Source organism: Lithobates pipiens, unplaced genomic scaffold (genome assembly GCF_037356315.1).
Source record: "Lithobates pipiens isolate NorthernLeopardFrog02 unplaced genomic scaffold, aLitPip1_a1.2 Scaffold_10, whole genome shotgun sequence".
NCBI lineage: Eukaryota > Metazoa > Chordata > Amphibia > Anura > Ranidae > Lithobates > Lithobates pipiens.
The window spans coordinates 172,186,791-172,207,020 of NW_027507686.1; the positions used below are offsets into that span (position 1 = coordinate 172,186,791).

At 45.2% G+C, this 20,230-nt stretch overlaps 1 protein-coding gene across 3 annotated transcripts in view; it reads right to left on the bottom strand.

The window, feature by feature from the left end:
• Positions 1–20,230, bottom strand: part of TSPAN4 (tetraspanin 4) — a 1,526,404-nt gene that overhangs the window by 1,021,028 nt on the left and 485,146 nt on the right. For all 3 annotated transcript variants that reach the window (XM_077459853.1, XM_077459838.1, XM_077459848.1), the window contains one exon: positions 2,775–2,914. The gene's annotated coding sequence lies outside the window, so the exon portion shown is untranslated. The remainder of the gene's footprint in view (positions 1–2,774; positions 2,915–20,230) is intronic.

Sequence of the window (20,230 nt, forward strand, 5' to 3'; positions counted from 1 at the left end):
TACAATGTTGCATCTAAACAGTGTTAGAACAGCTGCTTGTCTGAACGTCTCTGTGCTGCTCTGGTTCACTCACCCTGTGTGATGTCTTTTACAGGCACAAGGGGATAACCAGGAAGGAGAAGAGAGCACAGTATCGAGAGGCTTCCTCTGCGCTATTGTCAATGAGAGTATTGACCCAGAATGCAGAGGATAGTAAAACGGCACACATAGTGTGCCGTTAATAAAAATATGGAATGTGCAAGCACCACTGACGTCACTACTGATTGCAGGACTGATCATGAGAAAACAGAAAGTGTACGTGAAATTTCACAGGCAGCGATTAGCTGCCTGTTTTATACAAATTACAATGATCTCAAGTGAAATTGGAGGGTTTACAACCACTTAGGGTAACGGGGATCCCTGTCATGTTTGAGACATACATGTCTGGCTACAGGGGCCTTCAGATGGTATGTGTCTACTTCATAAATGTGTTCCAAAAACTACTTGCATATGTGTCTGATGGTCTTTCCCACATAAAAGGAGCCACAGGAGCACACAATGACATAAATAACCCCCGTGGTGTCACAGTTGGCCCTGTGTCTGCAAACGAGACGTCTCCCCGTTGGTAAGCATAATTAGTTGCCTTCTATAACATGAGGCAAAAATTGCAGCTACCACAGTGGGCCATACCTCCACACACCATATATTGTGAGGGGGGTCATCCAAGATATGTCACTGTGTGTTAAGAGGTCTTTAAGGGAACGGGCCCGTCTGTTTACCAACTGAGAATCTCAAGAGATGAATTTGCCCACTGAATTATCCTCTTCAATAAATGCCAGTGTGTTGAGCAGGTATCCCTGACTTTACTTACCTGTTGGGCATATCTTATGCTCAATCTCGTGGATCCCTGCCCTTGGTCCTGTTCTCCCCTCTGATTAAAGATAAGGGACTCTCTATCTCTGTTCTTTGCTCTGTTTTTGGTTATACCCCCTTGAGTGAAATCTCTCTCTTAGGATCAAGGCTTCCTGCTCAAAGTCCTGTTCATTTGTGCAATTCTGGTGGGCTCTTAGATACAGCCCTACCGATATATTTTTGATCAATGTTTTGGATGAAAACTATCTGTGTGTAGCAAACTATTAACAGCAGTTTGTTTCCTAAACAATTTGGTTCCAATGTGACCATCCTTGTCCTGGAAAGCTGTCAAGTCTAGAAAAGTAACTTTTTCCTTATGAAATTCAAATCTGTAGTTCAAATTGTAGGGGTTGATACCTACAGTGTCCATAAACGTTTACAACTCTTCCTCATTGCCAGACAACAACATGAGGACATCGTCGATGTACCTGTACCTGGAGAAAATCCTGGACAGGCACAACAATGACGCCCCCTTCCATCAAAGAGCCATTGCTCACAATCACCCAAGTAGATATTCGCATAGGCCAAGGCACATTTAGTGCCCATGGCTGTGCCTTGGGCCTGACGGTAGTACTTGCCATCAAATTGGAATTTGTTGTTCTGTAACAAAAACTCCAGTAATACCACAATAAACATAGTAGATAATAACTGTTTTAACACAAAGTGGTACTGTGGATACTGTATAGATGAACAGTGTCCTATTAGGATTGAAGAAAGATTGGAAAAAAGGCTTGAACTTTTTAGGTACAAGACGGAATGTATAAAAATATATTTTTATTGTATAAACATAAAAAACAACATATATATTAAAATCCACATTAGTGAGTCAAATACTGTTTAAAGTAATACAACTGTATATAACTTGCGACTACATGGAATCTGAAAGATGAGAAATATAATTTCATTGTAGTAATGAATCCAAGAGTGGGGCCATGATTTTTTCATCTAGTTTTATTTATTTATTAATTTCATCACCATTCACCAGTTCCATGTTTGCACACATCCAGGCCATTGTTCATCACATTCCACATATAGGTTAGCCTATATTACACACTTTCTCATTACAACATCATTTTCCCATCATCACCTTATATGTTGCCGCACTGTGTTTATTATCCACACATCACTCTATAATTACTTATAATTACATATATACTATATAGATAGCCCTTCTGACCTGTCATACACCATCACTGTTCATTTATATGGAGACCATTCTCATACCCAGGCACTTTCCACCACCACCCGATGCTGCAAGTGTATACCACGCTGCCTCAGCTCCCGTGTTGGGCTTTGCGCCTCTGGCTCATTCTGTGCCGTTTACCACATGTCGCACTCACCACCGAGCTTAGTAAGTGTGTTTGGCCAATCTTTTTTAAGTACTACATATATAATTTTACCTTTTTTATTCCCCTCTACACAGAGTGTGGTTTACTATATTTGTATATTTTACAGGAAACTGTCACATTTGTTCCTGATGAGTGGAGAAATATTCACAAAACGCATTGAGCTAGAATTGATGCTACAGCTATACTAAATATGCCCTGATGATGCCATTAACATTAATTTACTATACTCTTGTACCATGTGGCTATGGATACAGTTGCCGGGCATGCTGCCTTTGGCACGTGCAGGCCATAATATTGGTTTACTCATTACTCTCTGATTGTATTCATAACGTCTATGCGTTCGTTTATATATACGTGTCTATTCATGCCTATACTTTGTATTATATGTGTATGTATATATATGAATTAATTTTTCTACTATATATTTGCTATGAATAAAATATTTTTTTTACCATTACCTCCGCATTTAAACTGCTTCATCTAAAGTCCCAATTTCCCTTTGAATGTACCTGATATAGGGATGGTAGCGCATACCTGTGCCTCATATAAAGTCCCAAAAATGTCCTCTTTTGTTGTGAATCCAAGAGTGGGGCTATATTACAGTAAAGCGATGTAGACTGGATCTTGGCTCTACATGTTAGGTGCCTTTCACTTCTTCAGGAGCGTCAGAATGACTAGCAAATGTAAAAAAGAAAAAACATAAATAGAATACAATATAAACATGTATAAAGTACATAGTACAATATAGGTACTAAGTTATTCCGTTTCACATATCCCAAAGGTGATCAGCCCACAGGGCATCCATAGGGACGGGATGAGCAAACCAGGTAACTATGGGGCGTACATAACATGATGCCTTATATAGTCCCGGAGTATACTGAAAAGACATGGATAAAGTGTCCATAAAGTCTATAAGGTGTATGTTGCATTTGGTGGGGGGGGGGGGGGGGGGAGAGAGGGGAGGGAAGGGGGAAAGGGGGGAGAAAAAAGCTAATAGCATCTTGTACATTGACAAAACTGTGAATAAGTCATATATAGGGAAACTAGAATATATATGATACACCAGTTGGATAAAAAAAAAAAAATACTTACTACATAATAAATATATAAAGTATGAGCTAACACTTAAAAACAAACCAGGTCAGGTAGTCAAAAAATATATATAATTTAGATGTAAAAGATGTAAAAAAAATATTTTTGAGGACAGGATCAGATATAGTCAAATCTTCAGTATCAAAAATTTACCAGTTTCACAGATAGCTGGCAATTACAGATAGGGGAGGTATTTTAGAGGATTTGTTGTCCGAGGAACACCGGTAAATAAAGCATATGGCAGATGGGGAAGGACATAAACAGGGTCCTGACTATAAGGTAATTATCGCCGCTGATTTATAAGAGGGCTATGGCAACCTCCCCACTCAATCCAGGAAGCCAGGTAGAATACTATGTAATCCATAAAAGGAAAGAGATAGGGAGAAAGTCGCTGTCATGAAAAATATTAATTAAGGATCAAAGAAGTGAGACCAGACAATAACATGCTGCAAAGTGGAAATACCTCCTCACAGAAAACCCCTCAGGAATATCGGCCGCTGCTGCAAAGGCACACCAAATGCATGTAGCTTTATGGAGCCCTGAAGCAGCGTGCATAAGTATGCACGCCCCGCCGTAATCTTCTCCAAACAGACGTTCCCCTTTAACCACTTGCTTACTGGACACTTAAACACCATGCCTGCCCAGACAAATTTTCAGCTTTCGGTGCTCTCACACTTTGAATGACAATTACTCAGTCATGCAACACTGTACCCAAATGAATTTTTTGTCCTTTTTTTCCCACAAATAGAGCTTTCTTTTGGTGGTATTTGATCACCTCTGGGGTTTTTATTTTTTGCGCTATAAATGAAAAAAAAACGCATATTTCTTTGTTTCTGTGACAGAATTATGCAAATTATAAATTTTTCTTCATAAATTTTGGCCACAATTTATACTGCTACATATCTTTGGTAAAAATAACCCAAATTAGTGGATATTATTTGGTCTTTGTGAAAGTTAGAGAGTCTACAAGCTGTGGTGCGAATCGCACAAAATTGATCACATCTGATGTACTGGTGGACTATCTCGCTTCTTGTGACCCGAACAAGTCAGGAAAGTACAAATACCCCCCAAATGAACCCTTTTTGGAAAGTAGACATTCCAAGGTATTTAGTAAGAAGCATAGTGAGCTTTTTGATGTTGTCATTTTTTTCCCACAATTCTTTGCAAAATTAAGATTTTAAATTTTTTTTTTCTCCACAAAATTGTCATTGTAATAGGTTATTTCTCTCACATGGCATGTGTATACCACAAATGACACCCCCCAAAAAATTCTGCTACTCCTCCTGAGTATTACAATACCACATGTGTGGGACTTTTTCACAGCCTGGCCACATAGAGAGGCCCAACATGCAGGTAGCGCCATCATGTGTTCTAGGAACATAAATTACATCTAACTTGTTGACTATTTATTACACTTTTGAAGCACCAGGACAATGACACGTGACACATGACACTGATGACAGATGGCACTGATACGTGGCAATGATAACACTTATACGTGGCACTGATGACACATGGCACTGATGACAGATGGCACTAATATGTGGCACTGATGACAGATGGCACTAATATGTGGCACTGATGACACGTGGCACTTATACGTGGCACTGAAGACACGTGGCACTAATACGTGGCACTGATGACAGATAGCACTAATACGTGCCACCGATGACAGATGGCACTAATACATGGCACCGATGACGCGTGACACTAATGACAGATGGCACTGATACGTGCCATTGGTGACACTGACAACAGATGGCACATGACACTGACAGGTGGCACTGATGACAAATGGCACTGATACGTGGCACTGATGACAGATGGCACTATGTGGCACTGATGACATGTGGCACTGATGACAGATGGCACTTATACGTGGCACTGGGGACAAATGGCACTGGGGCAGGTGGCACTGGGGGCAGGTAGCACTGGGGTGGATGGCACTGGGGGCAGGTAGCACTGGGGTGGATGGCACTGGGGAGGATGGCACTGGGGCAGGATGGCACTGCTGGGGGAGGATGGATGGCACTGCTGGGGGAGGATGGATGGCACTGCTGGGGGAGGATGGCACTTTTTCTTTTTTACTTTTTTTTTTTATCAAAAAGCAAAGCAGAACGACTGCCGCTGCAGCCGTTCATCTCTCCCCTCTCACACTCTGTCTGTGTGAGGAGGGAGAGCGGCGCTGAGAGATGATCTCATATGTTTACATATGAGATCATCTCCCATTGGACACGCCGATCACGCTGTAAACGGCCGCTGTGATTGGCCGTTTACAGCGATCTGTGTTTGCCTGTCCCCGGGGGACACGGCGAACACAGAACTTCCACGATGCGTGCCCGCGGCGGCGCACATTGCGGATGTAAACATTAGGACATCCAGGGACGGCCTCCCGGACAAACGCGCCTGCTCTACGGCCGTCATTCGGCTATAGGGCGGGCGCGAGGTGGTTAAACGGGAACCCAATCAAATGCTTCTTGCACGATAGCTCAGGTGCCCATTTTTTTTGCCATAGGGCCCTTCGCATGTGTACCAACAGGAGAGATAAACGAGATGCTTGTTGGACAGAATCCAAAATCGCATCAATCATGAAACACAGAATTTGAGGTATTTCTGCATAATTCTCCACTTCCTCACTGGGAAGGAGGCCAAGCATCCGCTTAACCTGTTCCTTGAGGAACTGACACAACCCCACGGCTGCGACTGTAGGTTGCACTACAGCGCCAGTCATGGAAAAGGAGGCTTTTAATAATGTTTCCAACCTCTTATCAGTTGGATCTTTAAATACCTGAGCATTATCCAACGGACAGGTCAAGTTTTTATTCACACAAGAAACAGCCGCATCGACAGATGGGACCCCCCATTTCTTGGTGAAACTTTCCTCCAGAGGATAAAGCATAGAAAACCTTTTAGGAGGAGTAAACAGTTTATCAGGATGTCCCCAATCCTCATACATCAATTTATCTATTAAGGGATGAATTGGGAAGGAAAAGGCAGTCTGTGGGATTTTCCTGACTCCTAGGGAAGAAACAGAGGACGTAGCGACTTCAGCAGCAGGCATTCTGAATGTGGTACGCACCAATTCAGTATAATACTGCACCTGTTTTCTGAGCGCCTGGGGGGACTCTCTCCTCTTCCTCTGATTCCTCTGACTGCTCCAGATCCCTGTCCCAAGATAGGGATCTCTCCTCATTGTCAGAAGAATCATCTGAGAGAGGAATCTCAGCAGAGGGAGGGGATCTACCCCTTTTCCTGCTATCTTTCAGGGAAGCAGAAATAAAATCCATGATTCTCCCTTCAAAACCCTCCAATGTAGCCCTAAGGGAGTCCTCAGTGACATATACCGGGGCTGGGACATTAGGAGAGGCTGCAAAACCTGACAGGGGCACTGACTCGTCCTGTGAGGCTGGCTCCAGTCTTGCAGGGGGGGATTGTAACTTACAGGCATTTTTAGAACCCCTGGACCTAGGCGGTGATTTACCAGTGCCTTTGTTACCTCCCCCTGAGACCCTCTTACGAGGAGACATAGTCCTAAGCTACAAAGCAGAGGTACTAGTAAAAAGTACAGTCACTGTTGTGCTAAAAGTCTCACAATAACATATATATGCTTAATACTGCACAATCTGATGCTGAATAGGTGTCTAAGGTTTGCTTGGATCCAATCCCCTGGGATGCTTACTGCCCACAGCTCCTGTGTCTCTCACTTACAGTCCCCTGACGCTCTGGGCTTTTAAAACTGTCGCCTGTCGCCTGCGCAGTACAGCGCCGTGCACACCAACGTGCATGGCTCACAACCACACTCCCCCCTCCTCCATTAGCCCGGGAGCCCCCACGCGCGTGCACGAGGACCGCCGGAATCCAGGGGGCGGGGGGAAAGGAGTCTCATCAGAGCTGCGTGGGACCCCCAGACTACGAGGGACCCCTGTATTACCTTGTTGTGGCAGGGACTGCAGTGGAGACATGAGACCTCTGGAGAACCAGGCTTCACTGAGCGTGTGTACTGAAAGGCATTTAAGTATGCATCAGGCTGCTCTTACTCTCTCTAGTGGTGGAAACCAGGTAAGACATACAACTACTCAAAATGAAGAAATCCATCATATAATTATATATAGGATTAACTTCCCTTACCTGTCCTCGCAGCAGGAATTGCTGAAACAGACAAATTCCAGCCTTCACCCATCACGGCGGGCAGTGTTAGCCAACCTTCAGGTTTATCTGGAGCTCTTTCTTAGAAGAGCCTCCTACCTGGACCTTGTAAAAGACTCTGCCAGAAAATTTTGTGCGCTCTGTGTAAACAGTACACCAAGTCTGGTTTTCCCAGAGCCCAGTCTTCCAACAGGAGAGGACTTACAGGCCAAACCTCGTTTCTTCGGCTGACGAGGCTCAGGTACCATACCATCTTGGGAGTCAAATATCGGCCCGAGATATGGAACCGGTTTGTTGTAGCCCTTAGGCCCCCGCAGGGACCTGCACAGAGCTTTCTTCATAGCACATGTTTTACGTGACCAACCACCATAGACACTGGCGAAAAAACTGAGGTGCCTCCCATATGGGAGGGGTTATATAGGGGAGGAATTCTCCTTAATTGGGGTTAACCAGTGTCCAATCACCACAGGTGACTATATAACCCACTATGTAATGAGCTCCTGTGTCCCGTGATGTATGATCAAGAAAAGGAAATTTTTACCAAATGGTTCAGGGGGCTGGAAAGAATCAAGTTTGTTGAGAGCAAGCAGAGGAACTGCTGACAAGAGAGCCAGGTGAAAAAATTATAGGTGCATCAAAATTTGTTGCTTATGATTAACAAATAAATACTCCCCGTAGCGCTAATCCTGTGTGAATATTAATTCACCCAATCTATCACTAAACAGAATTTTTTGTGCTTACCAGTATACTAAATACACTTCATACAAAAAAAAATCACATAAACTCCAAATATCCACTCCTCAAAGTGAAAATAAACATAATATATATAATTGCTTATACATAAAATATAGTGAACAGAACAATACAAATGCAATCATCCATGAAAAAATTATCCATGAAAAAATAATATAAAAAAATATATATATAATCCGTCACCAAAGGGTGATTAAAAATCTTCCAATAATAGTCCCACTATCAGTGTGAAAAGCTATTCAGTGTCCAAAAATACTTTCTTAAATCCTTCACCACACCATCCGTGATTGTGACCCCCCCTCGTAGTAGCACTCACCAGCTGATGAGCCTCGCACTCTCGTGCTAGGCTAATAAGGCATTAAATCTCTCACGAGATGATATCAAGTATTCAATCACCAATCTCTGGACCTTCTCCCTTTGTAAGGTTCTTATAAGTGTGCCTCAAAAGAAACCACAAAAAAGACCTCCAATAGTACAATACTGTAAACACACTTTAATTTAAAATAATCCACTCTTTATGCACTCACATGAACCACTTGAAAGAAAGCACTCCAAAAAAACATCAAATCACTCCATTCTTCAGTTCCAACAAAAGTTACTCCGGGGCATTGGTGGTCACAGCAGACCCTTTTTTAGCCGGTAGCGTAATTGCTTTCTCTCACCCTTCCTTGCGTGACCCGCCTGGTTCCACACAGCAGGAATGCAGTTTGAATAGGGCGCCTCAGCTTGCTAATACCGTCCCTCACGTCCAGCACCTGCTTCCGCCTCCGTATGTGAACTTAATGTCTCAGTGTAAGTTGCCAGATAGCCACTCCCCCGACATGTTTCGTCATACCAGACTTAATCATAGGATTGGCTATCTGGTCTAGTGTTCCCCCTTTTATTCTAATGCCACCCATCCCATAATATCCCATCTATCAGTCACGCATGCGCACGCTCGGCATCAAGTCAAGCGCACAGATGCCCTCACCGCCCACCCAGCGTCCCAAACAACACACTCGCACGTGTGCGAATCTCTCGCTCCCACATCTCATCTCTTGCACCAAACGGACCGCCTATCTCATTATTTACATTGCGCTGTCAATCTGCCAATCCAGTATACCAGTGCCGCGCTTCCGCAGACACAATCCTCTCCATCTCCCACACGATCTCCTGTGCACGTGACAGTCCTCTATACCTGCATAAAGGATATACCGGCCCCGCATAAGCGCCAGGATCATTATCCTATATTCCTTACCTCCCCTGCATGTGTGCACCTTCACTTTTTACTGTGCCCGAGAGACATCTGATTTCTACCCCTGCACAGACCACGACAAGTGGCATCGCGCATGCTCCACCTCAGACACTTATGTCCCCAATTGCACATTATCCAGGCAGTGTGTCTCTGTGTCACCAATGCGCCGGCGTTTACATCACAAATTATTTCTAATGGCGGTCCGTTTGGTGCAAGAGATGAGATGTGGGAGCGAGAGATTCGCACACGTGCGAGTGTGTTGTTTGGGACGCTGGGTGGGCGGCGAGGGCATCTGTGCGCTTGACTTGATGCCGAGCGTGCGCATGCGTGACTGATAGACGGGATATTATGGGATGGGTGGCATTAGAATAAAAGGCGGAACACTAGACCAGATAGCCAATCCTATGATTAAGTCTGGTATGACGAAACATGTCGGGGGCGTGGCTATCTGGCAACTAACACTAAGACATTAAGTTCACATACGGAGGCGGAAGCAGGTGCTGGACTTGAGGGACGGTATTAGTAAGCTGAGGCGCCCTATTCAAACTGCATTCCTGCTGTGTGGAACCAGGCGGGTCACGCAAGGAAGGGTGAGAGAAAGCAATTACGCTACCGGCTAAAAAAGGGTCTGCTGTGACCACCAATGCCCCGGAGTAACTTTTGTTGGAACTGAAGAATGGAGTGATTTGATGTTTTTTTGGAGTGCTTTCTTTCAAGTGGTTCATGTGAGTGCATAAAGAGTGGATTATTTTAAATTAAAGTGTGTTTACAGTATTGCACTATTGGAGGTCTTTTTTGTGGTTTCTTTTGAGGCACACTTATAAGAACCTTACAAAGGGAGAAGGTCCAGAGATTGGTGATTGAATACCTGATATCATCTCGTGAGAGATTTAATGCCTTATTAGCCAAGCACGAGAGTGCGAGGCTTATCAGCTGGTGAGTGCTCCTACGAGGGGGGTCACAATCACGGATGGTGTGGTGAAGGATTTAAGAAAGTATTTTTGGACACTGAATAGCTTTTCACACCGATAGTGGGACTATTATTGGAAGATTTTTAATCACCCTTTGGTGACGGAATATATATACATTTTTTTATATTATTTTTTCATGGATAATTTTTTCATGGATGATTGCATTTGTATTGTTCTGTTCACTATATTTTATGTATAAGCAATTATATATATTATGTTTATTTTCACTTTGAGGAGTGGATATTTGGAGTTTATGTGATTTTTTTTTTTGTATGAAGTGTATTTAGTATACTGGTAAGCACAAAAAATTCTGTTTAGTGATAGATTGGGTGAATTAATATTCACACAGGATTAGCGCTACGGGGGAGTATTTATTTGTTGATCATAAGCAACAAATTTTGATGCACCTATAATTTTTTCTGTAATTGTGTATTTAAGTAGCAGCTAAGATTTAGGGTGGGGAATGATAGCGTAGTGATGATACACTAAGTAGGCGGATTGAGTTTTGTGTATCCATATAGATATATAGTTCATTTATTTAATCACGAGCAGCTTAAGAGGAGTGGGGTCTGTATTTACGAGTTTTTTTCCACTAAGTGTACACTGATTGGTGAGGAGATGGAGGCCATAAACTATCTGGCTTCACGGCAGATTAACCCTGATAACATTTTTTCTAGTAACTATGAAATGATGGAGGAAGGGGAAGACATTTCAGGACTCCTTAAAACCTTGGATCATTTACTGGAAAAGCAGGTTAAAACATGGTGGGATGTACTCGCGTTTGAAAAATATTTGAAAGAGGGCCTCATTTTTAGAAGTTTAAGGTGGGAAGTTTCCCCGTAGGATGGTCTGAGTGACCAGACTTTTATGGATGAATGGTTAGCTTTTTTTAATAAAATGGGAAAGGAGCTACAGATTTTAGTTTTAAAGAGAAAGGAGATAAAATTGGCAAAATTAAAAGAGCAGATTGAACAGATTAAAAGCCTTTGGAGCCTTTGGGTGACACTAATCAGATTAGTGAGTTTAATAGCATGATGAAGAAAAAGTTGGAAAAATGGGATAGGGATATCCAGAAAAAGAAGGTTAAAAAGCACAATAGGGATGCAGCAGATTTTAGAAATAATAAAATGTATGCGTGGCAAGTAAGGGGAGGGAACGGTACTGAAACTCAGGACTCCATTGGAGATAAGGAATTGCAAACTAAGGTGACTATGGTTCAGAGACAGGGGGACAAAATAGGAGAGGGGAAGGGTAAGATTGTTGGTAATACTAATAATAAAAAACTGCCCATGCCCCAGACCTCGGGTTATGGTTATAGTAATACACAACATGCTAGATCAAAACCCCATGGAGGACATTATTCACCAAGATTATCACCAATGGAGAGACTGGGAGGCTATCAACCGAATTACTATGAATATCAACCATCACAGGGAAATAGAAATTCATATCCAACACAGTATGCACCTTATGGAAACCAAAGGTGGACACAAGATTATGGGGATGGATATGAGAGGGACAGGGGAAGCCTGATACCACTATATAACAGGTTCATGCCTTTAGAACATGAAGATACAAGTAGGAGGTATAGGGAAACAAGGTACCCACCTCAATCTCTTCCTCCTCCACCTTTTTTGAATCAGAGGGGGAGAGGGGGAAGGGGAGGAGGTACACCGAGGGGGCGGGTGCCTGGGGTGCACAATGGACAGAGAAATGGACCCCCTCAACAAAGTGGTCCACCAATAAGAGAAGGAGGGGATGTTGTGCAGGATGGAGAAAACAGTCTAAACAATCCAAGACATAGATTGAGGGACATCTAAATGATGGTGTCTTTAATCTAAGTAAAGTGCAATTAGATGCTAGAGAGTTGAATATTTTAAATATGGGACTTAAATGTGCCCCGAGACAGGTTATGAATAAATTTGATGTATATATAGATATTAGGGATGAGCTTCGTGTTCGAGTCGAACATACGTTCGACTCGAACATCGGCTGTTCGCCCGTTCTGCGAATTCCGAACGTTATGGGCCGTTCGCGCCAAATTCGTGTGGCGCTCACGGCCCACAATGCACTGCGTCATCGCAGTGCATTGCTGGCTCATGATTGGCCAAGCATGCACTGTGACCCTGCATGCTTGGCCAATCACAGCGCCAGCAGCGAGGAGAGCCATGATTGGCCACAGGCAGGATGCCTGTGGCCAATCATAGCTCAGGCTGTGTAGTACATGCCCCACACTATATAAGGCCGCCAGAGCGGCGGCCTTGTGTAGTGTGTTGGCGTCTGAAGCAATTAGTGGGTGTTCTGTGTACCTTCAACACAGTATACACCGATCGTTATCGGCCGATTTTCGATCTTGCTCTTCTGTAGTGGTTGTTGTCTGCGTGCCCTGACCGCAGTATACACCGCTATATTCACCTCACCTCTATAGCAAGTGATCTATCTTTTATAATAGAGCTTGCAGTCAGTAGTGTTAGGAGCTTGTGCGTGCTGTCTGCGTGCTCTGTACCCAGTACACACCGCTATATCCACCTACATAGCTCTTCTCTATTTGAGCCCACTTGCCATCTGCAGCAGTTATTGGAAGTTGTGTGTGCCTCCAGCACAGCACAGTATACATCTGTATATACCCCTTTATCTCTGGTGTTCTATAATAAAGGCATCTGCAGGAGTTAGTGGGTGTTTTGTGCCTCCAGCACAATATACACCTGTATCTACCCTTTATTGCTGTTCTCTAATAGAGCCATCTGCAGGGCTTAGTGGGTGTTGTGTGACTCCATTACAGTAAACCCCTTTATCTCTGGTGTTCTATAATAAAGGCATCTGCAGGAGTTAGTGGGTGTTGTGTAGAGGTCGACCGATATATCGGCCGGCCGATATATCGGCCGATATTTGCCGTTTTTTAAATAATCGGCATCGGCCGATTTGTGCTGATAAAAAGCCGATTTAGAACTACAGCGGGACTTTGAAATGACTTCTGTATAGAAGTCAGTCTAAGTTGACTGAGTCGTCATAGCAACCCTTTCCTCCTCTCTGGGCTGCCAAGAAAAGAACTAAATGATACAATGTTTACACTTCTGAATGAATTAAGTCACCTCAGTGTGTAGAAGTTCTCAGTTTAACCATTTAAAGACTAAATCTTTTCTGACACTTGTTGCTTACAAGTAAAAATCCTGTATTTTCTGCCAGAAAATCACTTAGACCCCCCCAAAAATGATAGATATTTTTTTAGCAGAGATCCTAGGGAATAAAATAGCGGTTGTTGCAATATTTTATGTCACACGGCATTTGCACAGAGGTCTTTCACATGCATTTTTTTGGGAAAAAAATACACCATTTAAAAAATAAAAATAAAATAAAAACAGTAAAGTTAGCCCATTTTTTTTTTTGTCCAAAAGTTTTGACTACCTGTTTTTATTTAATATATATATATTTTTTTATCTAAATCATACATACAAGTAAACTGATTGGAGGTTTGTTTAGTTTAATAAATGTTTAACTGTAAGAAATTTTCTGTATCACTTATGAAGACTGCCTCCACACTGGAGCGGGCAGGCGTTGATGGTAAAACGCAAGTTTTAGCGGCTCTTTACCATCATTTTAGCGGTGCTATTTGGCTGCTAGTGGGGCACATATAACCCAGCTAGCGGCCAAGGAAGAGGTTAAATGCGCCCATGAAGCACTGCTGCCAAATCGCATTGCATGCGCTTCGGCAGTGGTGCCCATTCATATCAATGGGCAGGAGTGGTGGAGGAGTGGTATACACCACTCCAAACGTGCTGCTTGCAGGACTTTTTTTTTAAGATCCTGCCAGCGCATCGCCTCAGTGTGAAAGCACTCTGTCTTTCACACAGACTGCAGGGGAGCCATTTTGCAGGCACTTTACAGGCGCTATTTTTAGCCCAAAAGCGCCTGAAAAACGCCCCAGTGGGAAAGGTGTGTTAGATCAAGGGGGATTAAAAATAAATAAATAAAATCGGCCTAACATATCGGCCCAAAAAAATCGGCATCATATATCGGCAATCGGCCGCCATGATTTCTAAATATCGGCATCGGCCAGAGAAAAACCCATATCGGTCGACCTCTAGTGTTGTGTGCCTCCAGCACAATATACACTACCTAATGCCCCGTACACACGAGCGGACTTTTCGACATCCAAACTCCGACGGACTGAGTCCGGCGGACTATCCGATCGTGTGTGGGCTGCAACGGACTTTAGCGAAGCTAAAGTCTGACGGACTTTAGAAATGAAGCATGCTTTAAATTTTCCCGACGGAACTCCGCCGGACCCGGTCCCCTTTGAAAAATCCGCTCGTGTGTGTGCTACTCCGACGGACTAAAACCGACGCTAGGGCAGCTATTGGCTACTGTCTAGGAACTTCCTACGTCGAATCCAGTCGTACGTCATCACGTTCGACTCCGTCGGAGTTTGGTGTGATGGTGTGTGGTCAAGTCCGTTCGGTCGAAAAGTCCGCCAGAACTCCGTCGGAACTCCGGCGGAACTCCGGCGGAACTCCTTTGGAGGTCTGTCAGACTTAATCCCTCTCGTGTGTACGGGGCATAACTGCTGTTTTACCCAACTCCTTTCAGGCCATTACCATGTCTGGAAGGCCAGCAAGGAGAGGCAGACAGGCGCGAGCCGATAAAAGAGGGCAAGCAGGCTCTGTGTCTAGAGACAACAGTGCTGGTCGTGGAGGCGGTGCATTGTCATCAGCACGTGGCCATGGGACACGCTTGTCCTTCTTTTAGGCAGCTGGACATGTTGAACCGCAACATGCCAGCGACTTGGTAGAGTGGATGACCAAGCCCTCTTCATCCTCCTCATCCTCTCTCACCCAGTCTCAAGGTACTAGCAAAGCAGCTGCCAACGCATCGTCTTCCCTCGTCTCAATGTCATCATCAGTGATTCCTTCGCTAGACCCACCACGTCCTCCTGAGGAGTCTCCTGAACTCTTTGAGCACAGTGTTGGGTACATGCTCCAGGAGGACGCCCAGTGTTTTGTAGGCTCTGATGATGACACTCAGCTAGAGGAAGGCAGTAGCGTGAATGCAGAGAAAGGGGATGCTCAAGAAGGACAGCAATATGGCAGTCATGTTCCACAAGCTGCAGCATATTGCCAGGTTTGCTACAGCGATGAAGAGGGAGGGGATGATGAGGGCACTGACTCCATGTGGGTGCCTGGTAGGAGAGAGGAGGCGGAGGAGGAGGAGGCACATGTCCAACGAGGCCGGATGCCCTCCGGGGGCCAGCTTAGGGGCAGCACACGGACTGAATCACACTGCAGAGCTCCGCCTGTGCAGGGCGCTGCCTCGGCGCGTTATTCTAAAAGTTCTTTGGTGTGGGCCTTTTTTGAGACGAGTGCATCAGATCGCACCGCTGCCATTTGCAACATATGTCTCAAGCGTATCTCGCGTGGCCAAAACATCAGCCGCTTGGGCACCACATGCTTGACCAGACATATGTTGACCTGCCATGCAGCTCGTTGGCAAGCGTACCTCAAAGACCCACACCAAAGAACAAAGCGGACCTCTCCTTGCTCCTCATCAGCTGGCATCTCCAACCCCACTAGACCTTCAGTCCTCTCTGAAACCTGCTCTGAGAGGAATGAAGGTGTAGAATTAGGTGTGTCACAGCCAAGTGCTTCCGGGCACTCTGCTAGCAGTCCACCCACGTCCGATTATACCAGGCAAATGTCCCTGCCCCAGCTGCTGGAGCGGCGAAAGAAGTTCACTCCCAGCCATCCACATGGGCAGGGCGGTCAGCGGTAAGGTGCATATTACCGCTGACTCATGGTCCAGCAGGCATGGACAGGGACATTACCTGTCTTTCACGGCCCATTGGGTCACTCTTCTGGCAGCTGGGAAGGATGCAGGACAAGGTGCAGTAGTGTTGGAGGTTGTTCCGCCACCACGCCTCCAAAATGCTACTATTGGTTGTGACACACCTCTCTCCTCCACCCCCTCCTCTTCATCTTCCTCCATGGCCTCTTCCAGTGCTCTGTCCTCAGAACCAGCGGTGCTCCGTAGGCGTTCCAGGGGCTACGCAAGTACGCAGGCAAAACGATGCCATGCCGTGCTTGCGCTGGTTTGTTTGGGGGACAGGAGCCACACTGGGGCGGGTGTTTTGTCAGCTCTGCAGGGGCAGGAAGAGAGGTGGTTGACGCCATGCCAGCTTAAACCAGGAATGGTGGTTTGCGACAATGGCACCAACCTCCTCTCCGCCCTCCGACAGGGACAACTGACCCATGTGCCCTGTGTAGCTCACGTCCTTAACCTGGTGGTGCAGCGGTTCTTGGGCAGGTACCCCGGGTTACAGGATGTCCTGAAGCAGGCCAGGAAAGTCTGTGTGCATTTCCGCCGATCATTTAATGCCTGTGCTCGGCTGGCTGAGCTCCAAAAGGAGTTGAACCTGCCCAAGAACTGCCTTATATGTGACATGCCCACCAGGTGGAACTCAACGTTGGCCATGCTGCAGCGGCTGCGCATGCAGCAGAGGGCCATCAATGAGTACCTGTGTGACTACGGCACCAGGACAGGGTCAGGGGAGCTCGGTTTTTTCTCACCACGCCAGTGGGGCATGATCAGGGATGCATGCACTGTCCTGTCACCGTTTGAGGAGGCCACAAGGATGGTGAGCAGTGACAGTGCATGCATCAGTGACACTGTACCTCTTGTCCACCTCTTGGAGCATACGCTGCGTGGAATAATGGACAGGGCACTTGAGGCAGAACAGATGCAGGAAGAGGAGGACTTCCTTGCCTCTCAATGCCCCCTTTATCCAGACAGTGTTCCTGTTGTTCCACCCATCACACAGGAAGAGGATGAGGTGGAGGAAGAGGAGGAGGAGGATGATTGTGTCAGCATGGAGATGGAGGCTGGCACTCAACATCAGCAGTCTTTTAGGGATGATTTACAGTCCCAAGAAACACGTGGACTTGTACGTGGCTGGGAGGAGGTAGCTGCGGATCATGTTGTCCTTAGTGCCCCAGAGGACTCCGGACCAAATGCCTCAGCTAACCTACGCTGCATGGCCTCCCTGATCCTGCAAAGCCTGCGGAAGGATCCTCGTATTCTTCGGATCAAGGAGAGGGACCATTACTGGCTGGCCACTCTCCTTGATCCATGGTACAAGGGTAAGGTTGCCGACCTTATCTTGCCATCACAGAGGGAGCAGAGGATGAGACATCTCCAGGAGGCCTTGCAGAAAGGTCTGTGCAACGCGTTCCCAGAGACTGGGAGGTTACAAACTCCTGGTCCTGGACAACGTGTTGCTGAGGCATCGGTCAGGAGCAGCGGTGGAGAAGGTGGCCGTCTGACTGATGCTTTCAGACAATTTTTTAGTCCGCAGCCCCAAGGTATGATCGGTTCCAGCAACCATCGCCAGCGTCTGATTTACATGGTGCAGGAATACCTAGGGGCAAGGTCAGACTTGGACACCTTTCCCACCAAAAATCCTCTGGCTTACTGGGTCTTGAGGATGGATCACTGGCCAGAGCTTGCACAGTATGCAATTGAGCTACTGGCCTGTCCTGCATCCAGCGTTCTTTCGGAACGCACCTTCAGTGCTGCTGGTGGCTTTGTTACCGATCACAGGGTGCGCCTGTCCACCAAATCAGTTGATCGACTGACCTTCATCAAGATGAATCAGTCTTGGATCACCCACAGCTACCAAGCACCTGAAGCTGATGTAACCGAATAATTTTTTTTGAAATATCACATCCCTTCAAGACTGCCTATGCTGAGTGACTGTCCTGTTATGTTGATTGTCTATCCTCTTCCTCCTCCGCTGATATGTTGGAAGAACATTTCTGGTTCTGGGTGATGCCATCAGCCCAATTTTTCTGCCCCTGTTTAACAGGGGCGTTTAATTACAACTTTTGATGCAATGCTTTGCAGCAGGGCTAATTCCTGCAATAAAAATAGAGTATATGGGAGAGGTTGCAGTGTCGTGGCACCAGCACCAGTGCCTAAGGCCCAATTTTTCTGCCCCTGTTTAACAGGGACATGTAATTACAATTCTTGATATAATATTTCACAGGAGGGCCCGTTCCTGTGCCCACCCAGAGTAACTGTGAGGATTTATAGTGTTGTGGCACCAGCACCACAACCACCAAAGGTACATTTTTCTACCACTGTTCAACAATGGCATGTAATTACAATTCTTGATATAATCGTTCACAGCAGGGCGCTCCAGCGCCCACCAAGAGTCACTTTGAGGGCTTACAATGTTGTGGCAAAACCAACACCTTGTTCCGCCATTTCTGCAGAGCATATAGGGCAGGCCCCTACTTTCAAACATCCAACTTACAAACATCTCCTACTTGCAAACGGAAGGAGACAACAGCAAGTGAGATGAAAAAAGATGGACGACAAAACAAATTATACAGGGGTGATAACCCTTCCCTATGTTTTCCAAAAAGCTTAAAAATAGTTTTTTTGACTGGAGCTACACTTTAAAAATATACCAGTTGAAAATTACAAACAGATTCAACTTAACACAACAAACGTACACAGTCCCTGTCTTGTTTGCACCGCCTGTATACTGCTGTTCTGAGCATATAGGGCCTGGGGGCCACACGCATTTCCTTTTTTTAATATGGGTACTGGGTTTCCCTTAATATGCGTACAAGACCCAAAGGGGCTGGTAATGGGCAGTGAGGGCTACCCATGCCATTTTTCTCAATGATTTTCAACCATATTGCAGGAACCAGATATAACATTGAAACCGCAAGCAGTTTTAAATGATGTTATTTCCGTTTAATGTCATTTTGTGCAGGGACTGTTCTAAACAAGGGAAACACGTGGCACTTCACAGGCATATTACAGACACCCCCAGGCACCATATTTAAAGGAATATTTCACTTTTTTTTCACTTTAATTGTCATTAAAATCAGTGCTCCCGCCAAAACGGCCATTTTTAAAAACATTTAGGCATTGACCCATGTCCCCTGGGGCAGGAGCCAGGCCCCCAAACCCTTTTTAGGACAGTATCTTGCATATTAGCCGTTAAAATTAGCACTTTTAATTTTGAACGTTCGAGTCCCATAGACTTCAATGGGGTTCTAAAGTCGTACGAATTTGGGGTCCGTTCGAAAGTTCTGGTGCGAACCGAACCGAGGGGTGTTCGGCTCATCCCTAATAGATATCCATAGGTATATCCGGATTTTGAACATCAAAATACATTTTTTGATGCACCCCATCACCTCGAAATTGAAGGATGGAAAATTAGATACTCAGAATGATAGTGGATTGAGGAATCGATCATTATTTAACCCCCATATTGCGAGTAATCACTTTATTGAGGTTTTAAAGAATCTGGTACTAAATGACCTAGAAAAGCTACCCCTAAGCAAGGGTGCAAAGTATATTAAAGACGGGATTAAGTCCCTAGAGGATAAAAAAGACATCGTTATATGCCCAGCTGTTAAGGGGGGTGGGTGGTTATTTTGGATAGGTCTTTTTATCATTGCCAGTTAGAGGAGCTATTTAGTGATACAACTGCCTATAAAAAATTTGATTCGGACCCCACAGGGAAATATAAGAGCCAGTTGGAAGCTTTGGTGGAGTGGGGTTATGGAAAGGGAGTCCTGAGTATTAAGGAGAAAAAATATTTGATCACCAGTGCCTGTAGGATACCGGTGATTTACACCTTACCTAAGGTTCACAAGGATGTGGTGGCCCCCCCTCCATGCCCTATTGTGAATGGGATAGGATCAGTGATGTCTAGATTAGGCAAATATCTTGACAAATCCCTCCAGCCTAGTGTGAAAAATACTAGTGCTTATCTGAGGGACACC